The 19,337-nt window shown below is 34.3% G+C and overlaps 1 long non-coding RNA gene across 1 annotated transcript in view; it reads right to left on the reverse strand.

Moving 5' to 3' along the window:
* Positions 1 to 401: 401 nt before the first annotated feature.
* The window catches only part of LOC125754566 (uncharacterized), a 38,994-nt gene continuing 20,058 nt past the window's right edge, over positions 402 to 19,337 (reverse strand). The window contains exon 3 of the long non-coding RNA XR_007409177.1: positions 402 to 1,285. This is a non-coding gene — a long non-coding RNA (uncharacterized LOC125754566). The remainder of the gene's footprint in view (positions 1,286 to 19,337) is intronic.

Below are 19,337 nucleotides of genomic sequence, written 5' to 3' on the forward strand. Positions count from 1 at the left end.
AAGAAATAGAATCTTCACAAGTAGATGAGTGAAGCTTACAGCTGCAGAAAGATACATAAAGCTGGTGAAATTATATATACTATATATAATAGTTATATACACACATATATATAAAGAGAGCAAGAAGAGGGTTGGTTACAGAATATATCAGGTAGAATTAAATTTCAGGTAGAAGTAAATTTTTTACTTGGTTTTTGCTTAGAAAATTTGTGAGAGGGAAAATAACATGGGATCATTTCATTCTGAAACAGCGTACAAATCAAAGGAATCTGATCAGTGTTTGGTATTTTCTTTGCTCTTATCCTTTTCTAGAATTGTTCTTAACTGTATTTTCTGACAGGTCATAAATTTACCATAAAGATCATTATAATTGTCATTTTTAGCAAACGTTTATTATTTGTAAAAAAAAGTGTAAGATCAAAATTATAGTGGAGCATACATAAGAAGCAAGAAAATGCTAACTAGGATTTATGGTTTTGACAAAGGCAAATCTATGGGAAACATAACAAGTCAATCAAAACTGTGTACTCATTAATGGTGTCTCATGTTCCCAACCAAACAGGGTATGAAATTACTGCATGATCAATAGCCCAGTAATCAGACCCCAGACTATGATCTAAGCAAAACAACTTTAATGATTTTCATTGCTTTTCTTTTCATTGTGCTTATTATTTTGAGGACAATCTAGTTACATGGTGCTATGTGCTACAAAGGAAATACCCTAAACTTTGAATTCACAATGACCCATGTTTAAATCTCAACTAGGATACCTAAAGCTAGGTTTTTATGTATGTTCCTGATCCCCTGTGGGGAGGATTAGTGAATTAAAACAAGGTTATCCTGTCAGGATGACCACATTTATTCAAGGTAAAGAATGTAAAACACCCATTTCTCTACCTGGCAATTAGAAAGGAGTTGTCTCGTTAAATATTAGTGTCTTCGTCATGCAGGTTAAGGCATGTACTAAATATAGAGAAAATTGTCTAATAGGAATATTAACTTTTCTTTCTTACTTCCAGATCTATTATTACTTTGTACACAATACAGGATAATCTCCATACTTTCTTGAAGTGTCTTGGATCCCCAGTTATCAGTTTTGTTTGTAGTGTTTTCTATTTTGGCTTTGTAAGCCACTTGATACTGGTACTTTAAAGGTTTAACTGACAGGCCAAAATCTCTCCTCATCACTTTCTTCTTGAGGATTTAGGTTGTTCTTATGCAAATGAATTTCCACTGGTCCAGTACTCAATTCCTCTTGAACGAGAACATAAATAGAAACAAGAATCTGAAAACATACATAAATAATAAAGAATTAAAATGAATTATAAGAACCTGGAAAATATCATTTCAAGAAATTAATCACAAATCTTTGCTAAGTGTTTTTATTTGGAAATTTTAATTTAAAGATTAATAATAATGAATTGTAGAACACGAGTGCATCTTACAATAAGTTTAGCATTAGAAATGTATGCAATTGGAAAGGATTTTTTTTTCAACACAGATGGCAATTGAACTCAATTTTATAATCAAAAGATAGTTTTTACATTTTCCTTCTTTGTTTTGCATGACATTTGTCAATAAACTAATAAATTTAGAAAATTATTTGTGATTATGAAATTTAAAGTCATTATAATAATACTAGAGATCTAGTTAATAAGGATAGCAATCCCAGGAGGGGCTATTATTCTTTCCACAATCTGGTGGTTTATGAAAGAAAAAAAAGAGAAAAAAATGTTGCATTTTCACATTGACAAAAATAAACAAACAGTCTTAACAGTAAGCTGAAGATTTCTTCCTCTTTTTTCTATTGTTTTTCCCTTTATTTTTAAACTAATGAGTTTTAGTGCAGTGGTCGCTAATCCATCTGCTATTGTATAAGCCTCAAATATTCACGTCAAAATTTAAGACCACAGGCCACTAACATCATTTAACATAAAAGCTTGCCAGCTTTCAAAAAATATTCATGTTGTTTTGTAAATCCAAAACCAAGGTGTGAAGAAAATGTTAAATATATCATGTTAAAAATTATTTATAAAAATGTAAAGGGAATATTTATGCTCTCATTTATGGTCTCAAAGCTATACATTTAGATTTGCATAAAATGAATAGAATCAAATTCTGCATACTTTAATAATCTACATCTGAAAAGCTCTCATCAGATGGTAATACTGTGCCAAATTATTCATGTATTCTACAGCATAAATTACTCTGTCTTTATATGAGTAAAACGCTTTTTGAAGAAAAGTTTTTCTTTTATTTTTTCTTTTAATTTTGTAAAGATTTATTTATTTTAGAGAGGGGGCAGAGAGTCTGCACACATGAATGGGGGGACGATAGAGAACCTTCAAGCAGACTCCACACTGAGTGTGGAGCTGGACAATCCTGAGATCATGACCTGAACTGAAACTAACAGTCAGTTGCTTAATTGACTGAGCTACCCAGGTGCCCCAAGTTTTTCTACTTTTAAAAGGCAACATTTACAAATAATAAAAATAGCTTAAGAATCCATATGCTGATTTCAGACTACTTAGGTATGTATCTAAGTTGTTTAGAAAAATTGCTTAATCCTTTTAATCCTCATTTTTCCCATCTACAAAATGAGTATTATACTCATTCCCAACCAAACAGGGTATGGTTTCTCTGGGCATTGATTTAGAAATAAAATTTACAGTGAATAGCAAGGTATCTGGTACATGATCATCATTTGGTAAATACAAGGATTTATAATTGCTCTTACTAAAGCTGTTTTAGCAGGTTGCATTTCCCAGGAAGCAGTCTGAGAAGTTCAGCATTAAGCATGATTCCTTAACAATGCTCTTGGATTGGGGCACCTAAATGGCTCAGTCGATTAATCTTCAGCTCTGGATTTCAGCTCAGGTCGTGACCTCAGAGTCCTGGGATGGGGCCCCACATTGGGCTCTGTGCTCTGAGGGGAGTCAGCTTGAGATTCTCTCTCTCCCTCTCCTCTCTGCCCCTTCTCACTCTCTCTCAAATAAATAAATAAATATTTTTAAAAAGAATGCTCTTGGACCTAACCTCTATGGAACTGAGGGTAAGTGGAAAGGAGTGGGTACAGGATGAAGTTGAGCTGTAATATAGGTTTAGTGTCAACCTCTGCAATCTTAGTAGGAGTTCTAGAGCCAAACTGGCCCTTTAGAGTTGTCCCAAGTCAGGCTTTACTCATCCTCAAGTACTTATGAGATGTGGTTTGCCTGGGAAGGGGAATGGTCTTGGCAAGGTAGCTTTGGGCAGCTGAGGCATCTCAGAGAGCAGAAGAATGACTTACAAGAGCCATCTGTGCAAGTGAGATAAGCTCTTTGTTGACAGAATTTGATTGGCATATTATAGTGTCTACCACAGTTATTAGCATTATATCATTATTCAGTGAATTTTCAGTAACATCAATATTATAAATCAAATTAATAGAACTGAGTCTTATATTTCAGGTCTCTTAATGTTGATATGAAACATTAAATATAGAATTAATATGCAGTAATATATAATATCATATATGATATAATTAATATATAATATAATTAGTATACATATTGAAATGAAAATTGAATATACATTATATAAAATTGAATGTATTTGTTGATTAGATAATATTGATTCCAAAATCAGGTAATCATTAAGCTGCTTCTATAGAAGTTAACATCCATTTATATCACAGAAATTTTCACCCTATTGATTGGTGGTACACTTGAATACCTGACACTCACACTTTTTCACATTACAAAAAATAATTTCTGAGTGATTCATTGGGCTAGTTTTCTCTACCCCTTGGAAAAAAGACAGCATTCTTGATTGTTATGGGCCCAAAGACTTTATTAGAACTTAGTGAATTCCCTGAATCTAGAGGGGAGTGAGGCCTACATGTGGCTTTTGTTTACATGCATGCTAGATCTGTTCTACTCCAGGTTGAGCTAGCATGAGAAATCAGGCTTTAAAAATAAAATAACATTTGTTGAGGGTTAAGTGTGTGCCAGGAAATACTAAAGCACTTTACATGCATGATTATTTTAATCTATAATAATTTATTCCCACTTTGCAGAGGAGGAAGCTAAGCTGTGGTTAAATAACTTTCGAAGATCATGTAAATGGGAAAGGAATTTGAACCTGGGCAGTCTTATTTAAATCACAGGCCCTTTAACAGTGTGTTTTTTTGGCTATTTTACATTCCTGTATTATAAAATCAAGGAAACCCAAGCACCACATTTACAGGTCCCATTCCTGAGTATCAATGCCTTTTCCCCTCTTTTTTGCTGCTAGTGTTTTATTAAAGCATAATTTATACACAGGAAACTTCATGAATCTTAAGTGTATGCTGTGATGGAATTTGACAAATGTATTCAGGGATGTGCTGGTAAACTGGCTCTCTGGAAGAAAAAAAAAAAAACAGCCTGATATATAACATTTAATGATTTTCATGGTTTAAATACTGCCACCATAGCTGATTTCAAGCTAGCGATGGTTTAACGAGCGGCTCATAAAATTATCTTGATTAAATAAGAACTGACTCTTGGAATAATGGGAGCCATGCTCAGCCCACTGCTGACATGTAACCACCTCCAAAATCAAGGTACAAAGTATTTGATCACTCCAAAAGATGCTTTCATGGTCCTTAAATTAATCCACTTAATCATCCTGCCTTAGGCAACCGCAATTCTGAATTTTTTCATTCAAAACCAAATTAATTTTGAACTTCATATAAGTGGAACTACATAGGGCATTCTTTTATTTGAGGCTTCTTTTGCCCAATTTAATATTTTTGAAATATTCATCTATGGAGCTGCAGAAGATACTGTCTTAAAATCATTGTGTATTCCTTTATATTATTATCTGTGTCCTCGTATGGATCTTTGGTCGATTACTGGAATAGAATCTGTACTTTTTTTTTTTTTAAGATCTTTTATTTATTTATTTGAGAGAGAGCGTGCACAAGCAGGGAGGAGGGGCAAAGGGAGAGGGAGAAGCAGACCCCTCGCTGAGCAGGGACCCTGATGTGAGATTCAATCCCAGGGTAAGATTATGATCTGAGCTGAAGTCAGATGCTTAACCAAACAGCCACCCAGGCACTTTTAGAATCTTTATTTTAAACCATAGTTTTCCTTCTTTAAAATTCCTTTTTCTTATTTGTTTCTTCTAGCTTCTCAGTATATAATGTTGACTGTACTGCAATAGGATGTAGGAAAAAGCAGGAGAGTCTTTGTTAATATTTCTAAATTTCAAATCTCATATTTTATCAAAATAGCAAGTGAGTGGGGCAAAATCATATAATATCATCAGGAGCTGTTTCCCATTTAATTTGACATTTCATGTTGTATATATGAGGTATGTGTTGTGAATCTCTGAATATGGTTATAGCAAAGCCTAGCCACAAGATAGTATGCATCAGTCAGCCTCAGACCTAAAAACAGCCTGGATTTGGTACACACAGGTCAGATTGTTTTCCACGGCAACACCTCAGATTCATCATAAAGACATCAGAAGCCAAAGGCTAGGGGTGAAGGTCTGTAATGTCCAAGGACCTGAGTGCAGGAGCTCTCCAGGTAAACTGAGGACTTTGATGGCCATAATACTCTTTATGGTCACTTGTAAGTCCTTTTTATAAAACGATTATATGCATGTGTGTGTAGGAAGGGCTTAATTATCTAAGCATGCATTTAAATTTGGAACTCAATATCAACGTTATTAAAATTCTTTTTCACCATCTCGACACAGAGCATTCCTTGAGCCTTTCGTTTCACAGAAGCCTCAGATCTATACCATCTCTTTTCTTGTTTTCCTTTGTCTGCCACAACAGACTTACCTCATTTATTTCATCAGTTCAAATCAAAACAACAGAATACCAAACTCTACAAATTCTTCAAACTCTGTCTTATAGAGCAACTTAACTACTGTATCTATATCTGTAACTATATCTATATCGATATAGAGGTTGTGTGTGTGCCTGGGTGCATGCGTGTGTGTGCATGCGTGCATGTGTGTGTGTGTGTGTGTGTGTGTGTTCTGATGCTTCATTTCTTACCCAAATACACTCTGGGCTTTCAACTACATCCCTGAGCTACTTAGTAATACATTCTTCACAGTATTGTTCCTTATGAAGAGTGTCTTTATTCCAAATATTAAAAGACATATTTCACCTCTTCCCACACTTACAAAATGTAATGATTTTTAGGGCTTTAATTAAATGAAAAGTTCCTCAACTCAATTTTTCATATAATCAGATAATTAACTAACTGATTTGGCGCAATTTTCTCAAACTTGATGAAATTTCAATAGGCTGGATTTCACCCATAAAAAGAAATGGGTTGAAATTAAGAAAATCTAAGTCCTGCAAACTCTAAAATTACATAATCTTAGAATGAATCTTACCTATTCGGTAGATAAAATTAAAGTTTCCTAATTTATACTAGCCAATACATAATCAGCAAAGTTATCTTATTCTTAGTTTTGTTGTCACTAACTTTTACAATACAGTAAAATAACATTTTGAATGTGAATAAATTTAAATTTAACTTAGAAATTTTGATTACAATAAATAATAAAGCCAAAATGATGAAAATTAACTCAAAAACATTGCAGTCATCAGGATTAATTTTGAAAAATGAGTGTCTTGATAAAACAATAAAGCAACAGATACCAAATATTAACATAGAATTATTACAAAGAATTGTTGAAGTTATTTGAAATCAATAAATTCTTCTTTTTTGGGTTCTTACTCAAATTACCCTGTTTAAAATGTGAATGTTTGGGGATGCCTGGGTGGTTCAGCCTTTGAGCACCTGCCTTTGGCCCAGGGCATCATCCTGGAGTCCCGGGATCGAGTCCCACGTCAGGCTCCCTGCATGGAACCTGCTTCTCCCTCTGCCTGTGTCTCTGCCTCTCTCTCTGTGTGTGTCTCTCATGAATAAATAAATAAATAAATTTTTTAAAAAGTGAATGTTTTAGTGGTTTGATAAATAAAGGGATTAATATTAATCTCATGAATAGTTGTATATAGGTTAACTTGGTGTTATATTTTAAAAATCAGCAAACTTTAACCATCCTTCTATGCCCTCCTTCCTGTTAGTCTTGTCTCTGAAGGTGCAAAGTTCATAATTTCTATATATTAAAGCACATAGTTAGAAGTTTCATTAGACATATTCTCCAGACTACTTAAAAATACAAATAGAAATTAAAATAAGAGTTTAAGTTAAAAAGTCTTATAATCTTGTTCAATATGTAAAAGAAATTACAATAACTTTAGTGGATGCATTAGAAAATAAAAGAAGATGCTTTCATTCCTGTACATTTTCCCCTGACTTTAAGAATAGAAATACTAAGTATAAATGAGACAAGATGTGTTTCCCTGGCTTTAATGTCAATTTCACTTTGCTTAATATGTGAGAAAAATTCAGGCTGGAACCTTAGGGGGAAGATGAAGTAGAATTGAGGTGTTCAAAAGCATAAGAAGTGAAGATCAAAAAGTATTTTACTGCAAACTCATATTTAATAAAATGTGAAAGAAAAAAATGCATTAGAAAGGAATTGTAATAAAAGGAAAGATATTCTTGCAAGCTTATCTTCAATGATACCTACTTTTTTTTTTATTCAAGTTAATGCAATTCAACCTTCAAAAAAAAAAAAAAAAAAAAAAAACTTTGCCATATCCCAGGTGCCATTTTAAAGAATTACAGGGATAAAAGCTTGATAGACCTTTTCAAAAGGATTTATTTTAAAGACATCTGACCGATTCTACCTCTCAAAGCTTTTCTGTACTACCAGTTGAGTCTTTATTAGGCACTCCAGAGTCAGACCATCCCTTAGGCTCTGGAAGACTGCCTTGACTCACAGTTGACTTAAGTCAGAAGAAATTAAGAAGTATTAAGTTACCTCAGGTGAAATAGTCATTCTTGCTGATGTTCAGGAACCATCTGTCTACTCTGATTGTAATAATCGGTCTTAGGCCTTGTTTTGTTATTAGTCCTTTAATGGTATAAGAGAAGACTTCATTTTTTAAAGATTTTATTTATTTATTCATGAGAGACACAGAGACATAGGCAGAGGGAGTAGCAGGGACCTCAGTGTGAGACCTAATCCCCGGACCTGGGATTATGTCCTGAGCGAAAGGCAGATGCTCAGCTGCTGAGCCACCCAGGCATCCCAAGAGAAGACTTCATTTAAATTCTTACTCTTAGGGCAGCCTGGGTGGCTCAGTGGTTTAGCGCTGCCTTCAGCCCAAGGCGTGATCCTGGAGACCCGGGATTGAGTCCCACATGGGCTCCCTGCAGGGACCCTGCTTCTCCCTCTGCCTGTGTCTCTGCTTCTCTCTCTGTCTCTCATGAATAAATAAATAAAATCTTTAAAAAAAATTCTTACTCTTAAAATTTACTGAGGGGGAAAAAAAAATTTACTGAGGGACCAGTTCTACCTAAAGTGTTCCTGACTATCTCTGGAAAACTCAGAACTAATGACATGTGACTTAAGTCCTTCCACTTACTGATAAATGTCTATACTGTTAGGTCTGAATATATTTGTCCAACTGTTCTGGCACTCTCTAGCATGTTATAGCAAATAGTATCCTACCTGTCTCCACTGACAACCATGTATTTAACTCTTCCTGATTCTATCTATATAGAAAAAAAAAAAAAAAAAAAAAAAACTTTCTTCTATGACCATGCAATCTTGAAACCACAATTTACCCTCAGGCAAGAGAGTATCTGTGCCTACTTCAATTTTTCTATTTGCCATATCTGGTATGAAATTTTTAATTAGGACTAAGCTCCCAAGGGCGCTTTTTACAGTTACTGACACAAGGGAACTTATTATGTTTCATGAATGTATGTTAAAGAGGTGGAAATATTACGATGGTGACAAGAATGTGAATAATGAAAAATTTAAAGTAATATATCAAGTGTTGCAAGAGAAATACAATTTTTATGGCTGTTCAGAGGAAGAAGTCAGATCTAATTAAGGGAAAGCAGAAGTGACAAAAGTTCTGAGACAGAAATTTTATAACCAAGTCATATAAAACTATATGTATTATAGTATACCTGTATTTTACCTATAGTAATTATTACTATCAGCATCACCATCATTTTTATTATCACCATCATTTTGTTAAACAAAATAGTGAAATAACATTCACAGAGATAACTTTTTGTTAGTTTATAAAACAAGAGTTAAATTTGGAAAGAGACATAGAAGATAAAACAGATGATAGAACATAGTATATTAAAAATAATCTTCAGTAGAAATGATAAAGTTGACACAGAATTACCTGTGCTTGGTTAATATATAATTTTTCTTCCATAGTTGATAGAAAAGAAGAGGAACATATATGTGTGAGGGGAATGAAGACAGTTCATAGTGTCCTATTGAGTTCTGCTATAGTTAGCCTGAAAATTTCTTCAGAGGAATCAAACTTTAAATATGGAGTTTTGTGGATGGAGTAGATATGTCCCCAAACCCTTTAACTGTTTTATTTTCATATATTTTATCTATTTATTCATGAGAGACACAGAGAGAGGCAGACACACAGGCAGAGGGAGGAGTAGACCCCTTGCAGGGAGCCTGATGCAGGCCTCAATCCCAGGACCAGGGGATCAAACCCTGAGCCAAAGGCAGACACTCAACCACTGAACCATCCAGGTGCCCATCATTAAGCTGTTCTAATTTAAATTGTGATCAGCATATTAATAATTTTATTCAAAGGTTTTCCTAATAGTGAACTGAGAGGTAGGAAGCAAACAATTTAGACAAAATATAAGTGTGGAGAACCTTGAACATTATGGAACTTATGCAAAAAATATTATTTATATCTTTGATGAAGGGTCTAAATTGCCATTTATGAAGTTTACATTGACTTAAACCAATTTGGTAGTCTCAGATGATTAAGGGTAAATGAAATTTTAGATTTGCTTAGTGACATATTATGGTAAATACAAGTATCAGACCAAAATTTGCCTCAAAAGGTTATACAGACTGTTTATTAACTTTTACAAAGATTTTTGTCTCTCTCTTCTCCCCCTCCCCCCTTCTCCTCCTCGTCCTCCTTCCTCCTTCTCCTCCTCCTCCTCCTTTCTTCTTCTCCTTCTTCCTTCTTCCTTCTTCCTTCTTCCTTCTCCTTCTCCTTCTCCTTCTCCTTCTTCTTCTTCGCTATTTCAAGATTTTACCTGAAGGTTCATTTTAAGACAAATGCAACATATTCTGATAGCAGAATTAACCATGTTCCTAGGCAGATCAGGTGACAAAATCCTTAAAAGCCTGAAAGGAAGATCAAACATAAAATGCAATCTAAAGATTGTACCCTCAGGCAGCCCCAGTGGCTCAGTGGTTTGGTGCCACCTTCAGCCCAGAGCCTGATCCTGGAGACCTGGGATCAAGTCCTGCATCGGGCTCCCTGCATGGAGCCTGCTTCTCCCTTTGCCTGTGTCTGTCTGTCTGTCTCTCTCTCTCTCTGTGTTTCTCATAAATAAATACAATATTTAAAAAAATAAAAAATAAAGATTGTACCCTCCACTCATCGCAGTGTAGAGGTTGGAAATAATCTTTAATCAACTGTAAAACATGAACACTGCTATTCAATCTAATGATAAATCATTTTAAATATGCTTAATGTAAACAAAGGTTCCTTTAGTCAGAATTTAAGTAATATTACCTTATCAAACTCTAGAAAGAAGCTTCTGAATATGAAATTTATAGTTAATTTACAAACACAAAATATAAACACTGATCACTTGAACTTTTATCTTTTACCATAAATTCCAGACTTTGTGACATTGTGTAATGTGGAAAAGTGTAGATAAGAAAGAAACTACAAACAAAAATAAGAATATCTCATTATTCAGTTTAGAAATAGTGAGCGCTCCAAATTTGGGAGTGTTGGAGACAGTGCTGGTACAGAAGTCAGTGTAGGTTGAGAGCTTATCTGATGAGGGAAGCTTTAGTATCAAAGTATATTCTGATATGTGGATCTGGACGATTAGAAATAGAAGGCAAAATGAATGAATAAGCAAAGACAGTTTGGGAAGTTATTAAGTTCCCCACGGGTCTGAAAAATGAGTCTATTTAGTCCATGAGTAATTTAGTGGTATTACTTGTTTGTATTATAACATATTGGGCAATAAATTTTTAATCAAAGTGCATCCCCAGATTTTCTCACAGTTATGGCAATAGTCCTAAAAGATTGTTCCGTATTGTTTGTTGGTTTTGACCCAATTTCATAATTCTTTTATTTCTGGCACCTATTCATCACACAGGAGATGGTAAAAAGGAAATTCTCTTTTTCTGCATCTGGCCATAACTTTCCTTCAAGTTGATTTCATGGTCTCTCTAAACTATAGACTGATTCATGTTGTCTTTGAGTAAATACTTTCTCTTTAGCTTTATCACAAGAGCAATGCTCGTGATGGATTCAACTAACCTCAAATTTAAAAGTTCACCTATTTTAAAATATCTAATTTCAGCAGTATCATTAAAAGAACATATTTTAAAAATATGGGTTATTTTCTAGGTACAGCTAGAACCTTCAGAAAGAAAATGCAAACCAAAAAAAAAAGCTAAATACTCATTGAGTAATTACAATTTTTCCAGGTATTAGGCTAGATATATTAACTATATTTTATTTAATCATCACAATAGGGTAGGATTTTAGGATATATTGTCCAAGCTTATATACTTAGAAATTGCACTTCTTTTTTTTTTTGAAAAAAAAATTAGTTAATTCTGAGGAAATAAGTAAACTAGTCTAACAATGTTTATTTTAAAAATGAAAATGCTTAGGCTAGCAAGATTATACATAAGTATTGACAATCAGTGAGATATATTATACTTATTGAATCCAAGTAGATCTGGAAACTAGTATAAATAGGGTACCTGGGTGGCTCAGTAGGTTAAGCATCTGCCTTTTGCTCAGGTCATGATCCCAGGGTCCTGGGATCAAGTCCCATGTTGAGTTCCCTGCTCAGTGGGGAGTCTGCTTTCCCCTCTCCCTCACTGCTCCCCCTGCTGTGCTCTCTCTCTCTCTATTACATGCACTCTCTCAAGTAAATAAATAAAATCTTCAATTAAAAAAAAGACTTTAGCATAAATAGAATCCCCTAAACCAGTAAACTTTTATAAGAAATACTGTATATTATTCTTCTAATCTAATAGAATAATACAAGGCCACAAGAAAGATGAAATAAATACCACATGATTTTATTATATATAAATAAATGCATTTTATAAAGAATGTCTACTAAGTTTCAAACTACTTGGAAATACCAGTTTTTAAAATATTTATTTGCTGACAGAGGCATTTAGTTTTATTATAGTTGAATGCCATTTGGAAATTTAGAAACTGAATGAAGTGAACCGAAAGTAAACTTTTAAAGATTGGGATTTGAAGTTTGTTATTTTCTTCAAAATTTTGGCTTATTAAATCTGACACCTGAGGATGAGAGAGCAATAAGAGAGACCGTAGCATAGAATATATCTGTAATGTTAATATTCTCTTTTGAGGATTCAAGCTTTTTGTATTAAGTCTGTAAAGTCACTTTTGAGGATATGAAAGAAAGGCATAATACCAAACTCCTTCCGCAAAAACTATTTGGAAGATTGTCAGTGGTTATTTCCCTATTCTGGATTATTTGCTTCATAAAATCTAGAGCCATATGGTGTTGAAATATTGCAAAGTTAACTTTTTAACATCATTATTGATGTTTAATTGACTTAACATAAAAATTCACCCATTATAAATATATAATTGACTACAATCCGGTTTTAGAGTATTTTCATCACTCCTAAGTGATTCCTTATATTCTGTTGTATTTGAATCAATACCTGTATCCACCAACCCATCTCCTTCCCCCATCACAGTCAGACAGAAACTCCAGTCTAGAATGATACAACCAAGAAGCCAAGGCTCCTTATATGCTCAGGTCCTGGTCAGAGGACTACATCCTGGGTGGGGCAGGACAACATTTCTCATCCTGGACCCAGCTACCTGGTATTGATATTACATTCTGTTTACTTCAGCCAAGAAGTAAGAGTTCTCATCTTTTGCACAGTTTCCACTTGTTCCAAAACTATGTTATGCTGCTGAGAATATGAGCCCAAATCACCTTGTCTTGGCATGTGAGGTGAAGGTTCCACACCAAGAGGCAAGTCAAGGAGACCTGAGGGTACTACTGCCCCTTATCCACCAAACTCTCAGCTCCTAACATAGGGGTGTCAGTCAGAACTGTACCATTGTACTCACTTTGACACCAAAGTAGTGGTTCAGATATGTGGATTCAAGTGTGAGTTAGGCCTTAGAAGAGAGCTCCAATCCTTCCCCAAAAGGACTCAGTTCATGTGCCACAGGGTATAGAGAAGTTCAAGCCTAATTGTATGCTTACCAACAGTGGAAGCTATGGTAAAAAGCTATTAAAAAAGAATGAGGAAAAATGGATGATAAACTGTAAACTAGTTTACTAGAGAGAAATGGAGAAAGAATAACTTAAAATCACCTTGCTTTGGCCAGAACAATTCTTAAACACCAATCCCAGGAAACAGTCTTTCCAAAAAGCCCAAATGTAGTTGAGTATCTCCATGAAGCAATTTACGAGGCAGAGCATTGTAGAAAATGAGAAGAATTAGCCAGCAATTAGTGAAGCTTAATAGCTATGAAGGGCCAGGAAAAGAATTAGTCAGAGAGCCTAGCCAAAACCACTGGTATCATAGGGCAATTATGGATATACTCAAGGTTGTGCCCACTGAGGAATAATGGCACATGCTTTGCGCTATAGTGGGAAAATAGATTTCACTAAAATAACTCACCTAATCAATATATAAGACATCTAGCTTTCAACAAAAATTAGTAGCCATTATGAATATATTCAAAGAACTAAAGGAAATTCTGAATTCTGAATGAAGAAGGAAAGAATGGTATGATGACAATATGTCATAAATAGATAATTTCAATAAAGAGATAAATTATAAAAAAGTATAAATGGAACTTCGGAAGTCAAAAACTACAATAACTGAAATGATAATTCACTAGAGCACCTTAACAATAACTGAAACAGAGAAAGAACTATTGACATTAAATTGAAACTTATAGAAATTATACAATCCAAAGAGGAAAGAAAAAAGAATGAAGAAAATGAATAAATCCTCAAACACAGGAAACAGAGAAGAGAAAAAGAGTAGAAAAAAAGAACAATATAACCAAAAGCTAGATCTTTGAAGAAATTAAAATCGACAAACCTCTAGCTACATTGAGAATAAAAGAGACAAAATTCAAATTAACAAAATCAGAAATGAAAGGATATTACTACCAGCTTAGAGAAATAAGGATTCTGAAGAAATGCTATGAAAATTGTTTGACGAAATTATACAAATAAAGTGTAAAAATTTCTAGAAAGATGCAAACAACAAAAACTGACTGAAGAAAAAAATAGACCATGTGAATAGACAATAGTATAACAAGTAAAGAGATTTAATTAGTCGTTAAAATATAAGGGAAAGCTTAAGGCCAGATTACTTCATTAGTAAATTCTACCAAACATTTAAAGAATAATTAACACCAATTCTTCACAGGCTTCAGAAAGATAGAAGAAGAGGGAATACTTTCCCTCATGAAGCTCATATTACCTGGGTAACAAAACCAGAGAAGGCATCGTGAGAAAAGAAATCTATAGACCAATACTATCTATCCATGTGGACACAAAATTTGGCAACAGAATACTAGGAAACAGATTAAAATGACACTTAAAAAGTGTTATAAACCATGACCAAGTGGGATTTATCCTAGGAATGCAAAGTTAGCTTCATATCAAAAATCAATGTAATAAATTATAGAATAGAAAACAAAAAAAGCACATAATCATTATGTTGGATACAGAAGAAAATATTTGAAACAAGCAAACATTGCTTCAAGATAAGAACAATCAACAAACTTGGAATAGAGTGGAACTTCCTCAACTCAATTAAAAAAAACTGTGTTTTCCGTTGGAAAATTCATAGAAAATATTATAGTTAATGGTAAAAGAAATCAATGTTTCCCTCTAAATTCTGGGACAGGAAGTGGATGCCTTCTCTCACCGCTCCTATTTATCATTTCACCAGAGTCTCCAACCAGGGTAATTAGGTAAGAAAAATAAGTAAAAGGCATCCAGATTGGAAAGTAAGAGATAAAGCTATCTATTCATAGATTATATCACAATTATATCATATCAGGAATATCAGATGAAAAAATATTAAAAGTTCTGTGGTATTTTTAGTATTAATCTTCTCCCTCAATCATCCTGCTATTTTTTTTTCAGAATCTTCAGATAGCTCCATGCATTCTTTTCACATTTTATTGCTATATTCAATGGGAGAGAGAGTCTGCTTACTTTGTCATATCTGCAACTATGAATTTTTAAGCATTCTTTTTTCTTTTCTTTTTTCTTTTCTTTTCTTTTCTTTTCTTTTTCTTTTCTTTTTTTCTTTTCTTTTCTTTTCTTTTCTTTTCTTCTTTCTTTTCTTTTCTTTTCTTTTCTTTTCTTTTCTTTCTTTTCTTTTTTTTTTCTTTTTCTCTTTTTAAGCTTGAGGTATGGAACTAGTTTCCATTATAGACCATTCTCTATGAGGGAACAAAAGTGATCTGGTTAAACCATTAATCAGAGAATTTCATGTCTCCATTCAAAACTTTGCAAGGGCTTTCAACTTCACTCAGAATAAAATCCAAAGTCTTAACCATGCCCACAAGAGCCCACATGAGTTGTTTCCTACTTGGATACCTCCAGATGTAAATTCCTGCCCATCCTTCTTGCTTACCCCCCACTCTGGCCATGCTGATTTCCTCACAGATTCTCAACGTGGAAAGACATGCCCATTTCAGGGTCCTTGCACCTGCTGTCCCCACTGCCTAACAGTGCCTAACTCTATAACACACATAGAGTTTCTGCTCACTTTATCAGAGAGGTTATGTGATAACAGATGGATATTCCTTCTATTATTATTAGAACTATTATTGTTCAGGGGCATGTGGGTGGCTCAGCTGTTGAGCATCTGACTCTTGGTTTTAGTTCAGGTGATGATCTCAGTGCTGGGCTCTGTCCTCAGAGCGAGATCTACTTGAGATTCTCTCTTTTTCCCTTTGCCCCTTCCACATCTCTCTTTCTCTCTCCCAGAAATAAATAGATAAATCTTTAAAAAACAGAAATATTATTGTTCAAAGAAGCTTCTGGAGTAAGTCAAACTATACTGTTTTGAAGTTATCAATAGACAGGTTATAAAATCTGAACCAGACACTAACATAATTGGAATAATATGATATATAAAATTTAAAAATGTTTTAACTTGTTGCCACTTTTATATCAAATGGTATTTTAAAGATTTTATTTAATTTTATTTGTTTGGGAGAGAGAGAGAGAGCATGAGTGGGTCAGTGGGGCAGTAGAGGGGCAAAGGGAGAGGGAGAAGCAGGCTCCCCACTGAGCAGGGAGCCTACCACAGAGTTCGATCCCAGGACCCTGGGATGATGACCTGAGCCCAAGGCAGATTCTTAACTGACTGAGTCACTCAGATGGCCCTGAATTGATACTTTAAATATAAATGTTTTACCTTCTCCTATTTAAAAATCAGTCCCCTGAAGGCATAGGTAATTCAATTTCTTAAAATAAAATTCTGGGGATCCCTGGGTGGCGCAGCGGTTTGGCTCCTGCCTTTGGCCCAGGGCGCAATCCTGGAGACCCGGGATCGAATCCCACGTCAGGCTCCCGGTGCATGGAGCCTGCTTCTTCTCCCTCTGCCTATGTCTCTGCCTCTCTCTCTCTCTGTATGACTATCATAAATAAATAAAAAAATAAAAATAAATAAATAAAATTCTGTTCTGTCTCTTCCAGATAACTTATAATTTTAAAATGTACACATTACCTCTCTTCTATTATTTTATTTTTTTAGACATAGGCCCTTTATTCATTTTGCATAGATAAAGTTTGGATTATTTATTTAGCGCTTATATCCAGTATTTATCCTTACATTTATATTTTTTAATTCCTATTTTTTCAGTTGGTCCTTTATCCTGACTCCTTAATGATAAATTGAACATGAATTTTTCATTTGGCTTAAGATCTCTCCTGTTTTTTTGTGAGTAAAGTATTCAACATTTCTGACCATTTATTGCTGCCCCCCCAAAAAATATTAAGGAGTTATTGCTCTTCCTTTAAATACATAGGCTTGCTACAAATTGCTTTTGGAGTCAAGAGACAGAGAGAAAAGATCTTTTTTTCTAGGATGCAAGATTTCCACCAAAAAGCCTGAACACATACAATTTTCAGTGATTTCTTCAAAGCTCATTGTAACTCTTATGACATAATTGTCTATATAAAGGTCAGATATGCTGTACCATTCCTGTACAGCATGTTCTGTGTCTATATATTTCATTTGATTTTGATGATGTGTAATGAAATCTGCAATTGCATCTATTTTAAAATTGTATCTCTGAATCATTATAGAGACAGTTCTACTACTAATATGGAAAAAAAAATTCTCCTGCAGTACTACAGATTTCCAGAACAGTTACCAGTGTGAAATTGGTCAATTTTTGTAATTGATACAATTCTACATTTTGCAGTTTTCATGTCCTGCTCTTCTCTCTTTAATTCTCAAAATCCAGAAGTATTCAAAAGACTTTCTTGCCAACGTGCCGCTTCTCAACTCTGCGCCTTCAGATACACACTGCAAAGAAATGTATCATTTGCTTTATGTTCCTGCATTGACGTCTTATACATTCAGCTTTTGAATTTCCAGGGTCATACTTACTCTTCATTATACCAAAAGTAGCATATGGCTACCACATGTAATGATACTTAAAAGAGAAAAAAAAAGTTTCCAAAGCACAACTGATTTCCTTAGGAGTAAAATGACAGTTCCTCAGTTCTGAGTTAAAAGATAGGGGATGGGAATGGTTAATAGACTCTCTGCTTATGATCATAACAGCTAATAGATAGATAGATATGAGCTAAAGATATATCCATTTAAACATAAGAAATGTGAACCTTGGAATTAAATATTGGCACAGATTTTCTACTAACTGGAATGAAGCATTTTCTATTATTGCATGCTTTCTTCCAAAAAGTTCAGCTAGTTTATCAGCAATTTTAAGCTCAGTTAATATTCTTCTCTAAATGAAAAAGCTCTATTTTCTCCCTTGTTATTTATTCAAATATCCTTGGTATATACTCACTTTTTTTCCCTGAAAGTACATTAGGTAAAATTTGGTTGATAATTAACAACCTGCATTTAAAATAAGAATCTAGGGGCACCTAGGTGGCTCATTAGGCTAAGTGTCTCCCTTTGGCTCATGGTCCTGGGATAGAGCCCTGCCATCAGGCTTCCTGCTTGGCGAGGAGCCTGCTTCTACCTCTCCTTCTGTCCTCCACCCCCTTGCTTGCATGTGTGCACACACACACTTTCTCTTTCTCTCTCTCCCTCTTTCTCTCTCTCAAATAAATAATAAAATCTTTAAAAATACATGAATCTACATTTTAAACTTCATTCTACTATAGCCACAATATTCCAACTCCCAGGATATATATATAGAACAGGGAAAACCTATTTTATATTTTTATACAAAAAAGAATGCTTCCCTAAACCTAATGTAACTCCTTTGGTGAGATAGTTTGTACCACCAGGTGAACATCTCTCCCTGTCTCCAGGTTGCATCCGTTTGCCAAGGGAAAACTGTACAAAAGTTTCTATTATATAAATCTAAAGGTTCTAAATTCTTTTAGAGAGTCCCAACGTAACCATTCAAAATATTTCAATTTTGGAGATCTTCAAAGAGATGTACCCTCTTCTCCTTCACATTGGAAGTGTTCTAAGGACAGATTTTCAAGTGATGGTGAGAAGTGGTATATATAATACTTATGTCTCCACTTCCAGTGCCTTACAGGAGGACAGAATAAATATGAAAAATTGATGTTACTGTATGACAGTGTTAAAATTGCAAAATATTTTTCAGGACAAAAAATAAAGCATATCATAGTGTTTATGCCAAGTAATTTACTCCCTCTTCTTGCTCTCTCAAGTACATCTAAGTATGGGAAATGCTGTGTATGTTTGTTTAAAATCAGCTGAGCTATTATAGCCTTTATCAGCCTGCTGCTCTATATTCTCTCTGAAAGGGCAATATCCAGCAACATCTTTCACCCTCTAGCACTACAAAGGGATTTCAGTGCAGGTAGGATAAACACCCAGAAAAAAGCACTGTTCTGTGAGTTATTTTAAATTATCCAAGACTTTGTTTGTTGCCACTAACTTATGCTCAGACTAAATACGGAATTTGCACAAAAAGCTAGGATTGTTATAAGCATAGGGTTATCGGGTTTTGTGGTATT

Source organism: Canis lupus, chromosome 38, assembly GCF_003254725.2.
Source record: "Canis lupus dingo isolate Sandy chromosome 38, ASM325472v2, whole genome shotgun sequence".
NCBI classification, from domain to species: domain Eukaryota; kingdom Metazoa; phylum Chordata; class Mammalia; order Carnivora; family Canidae; genus Canis; species Canis lupus.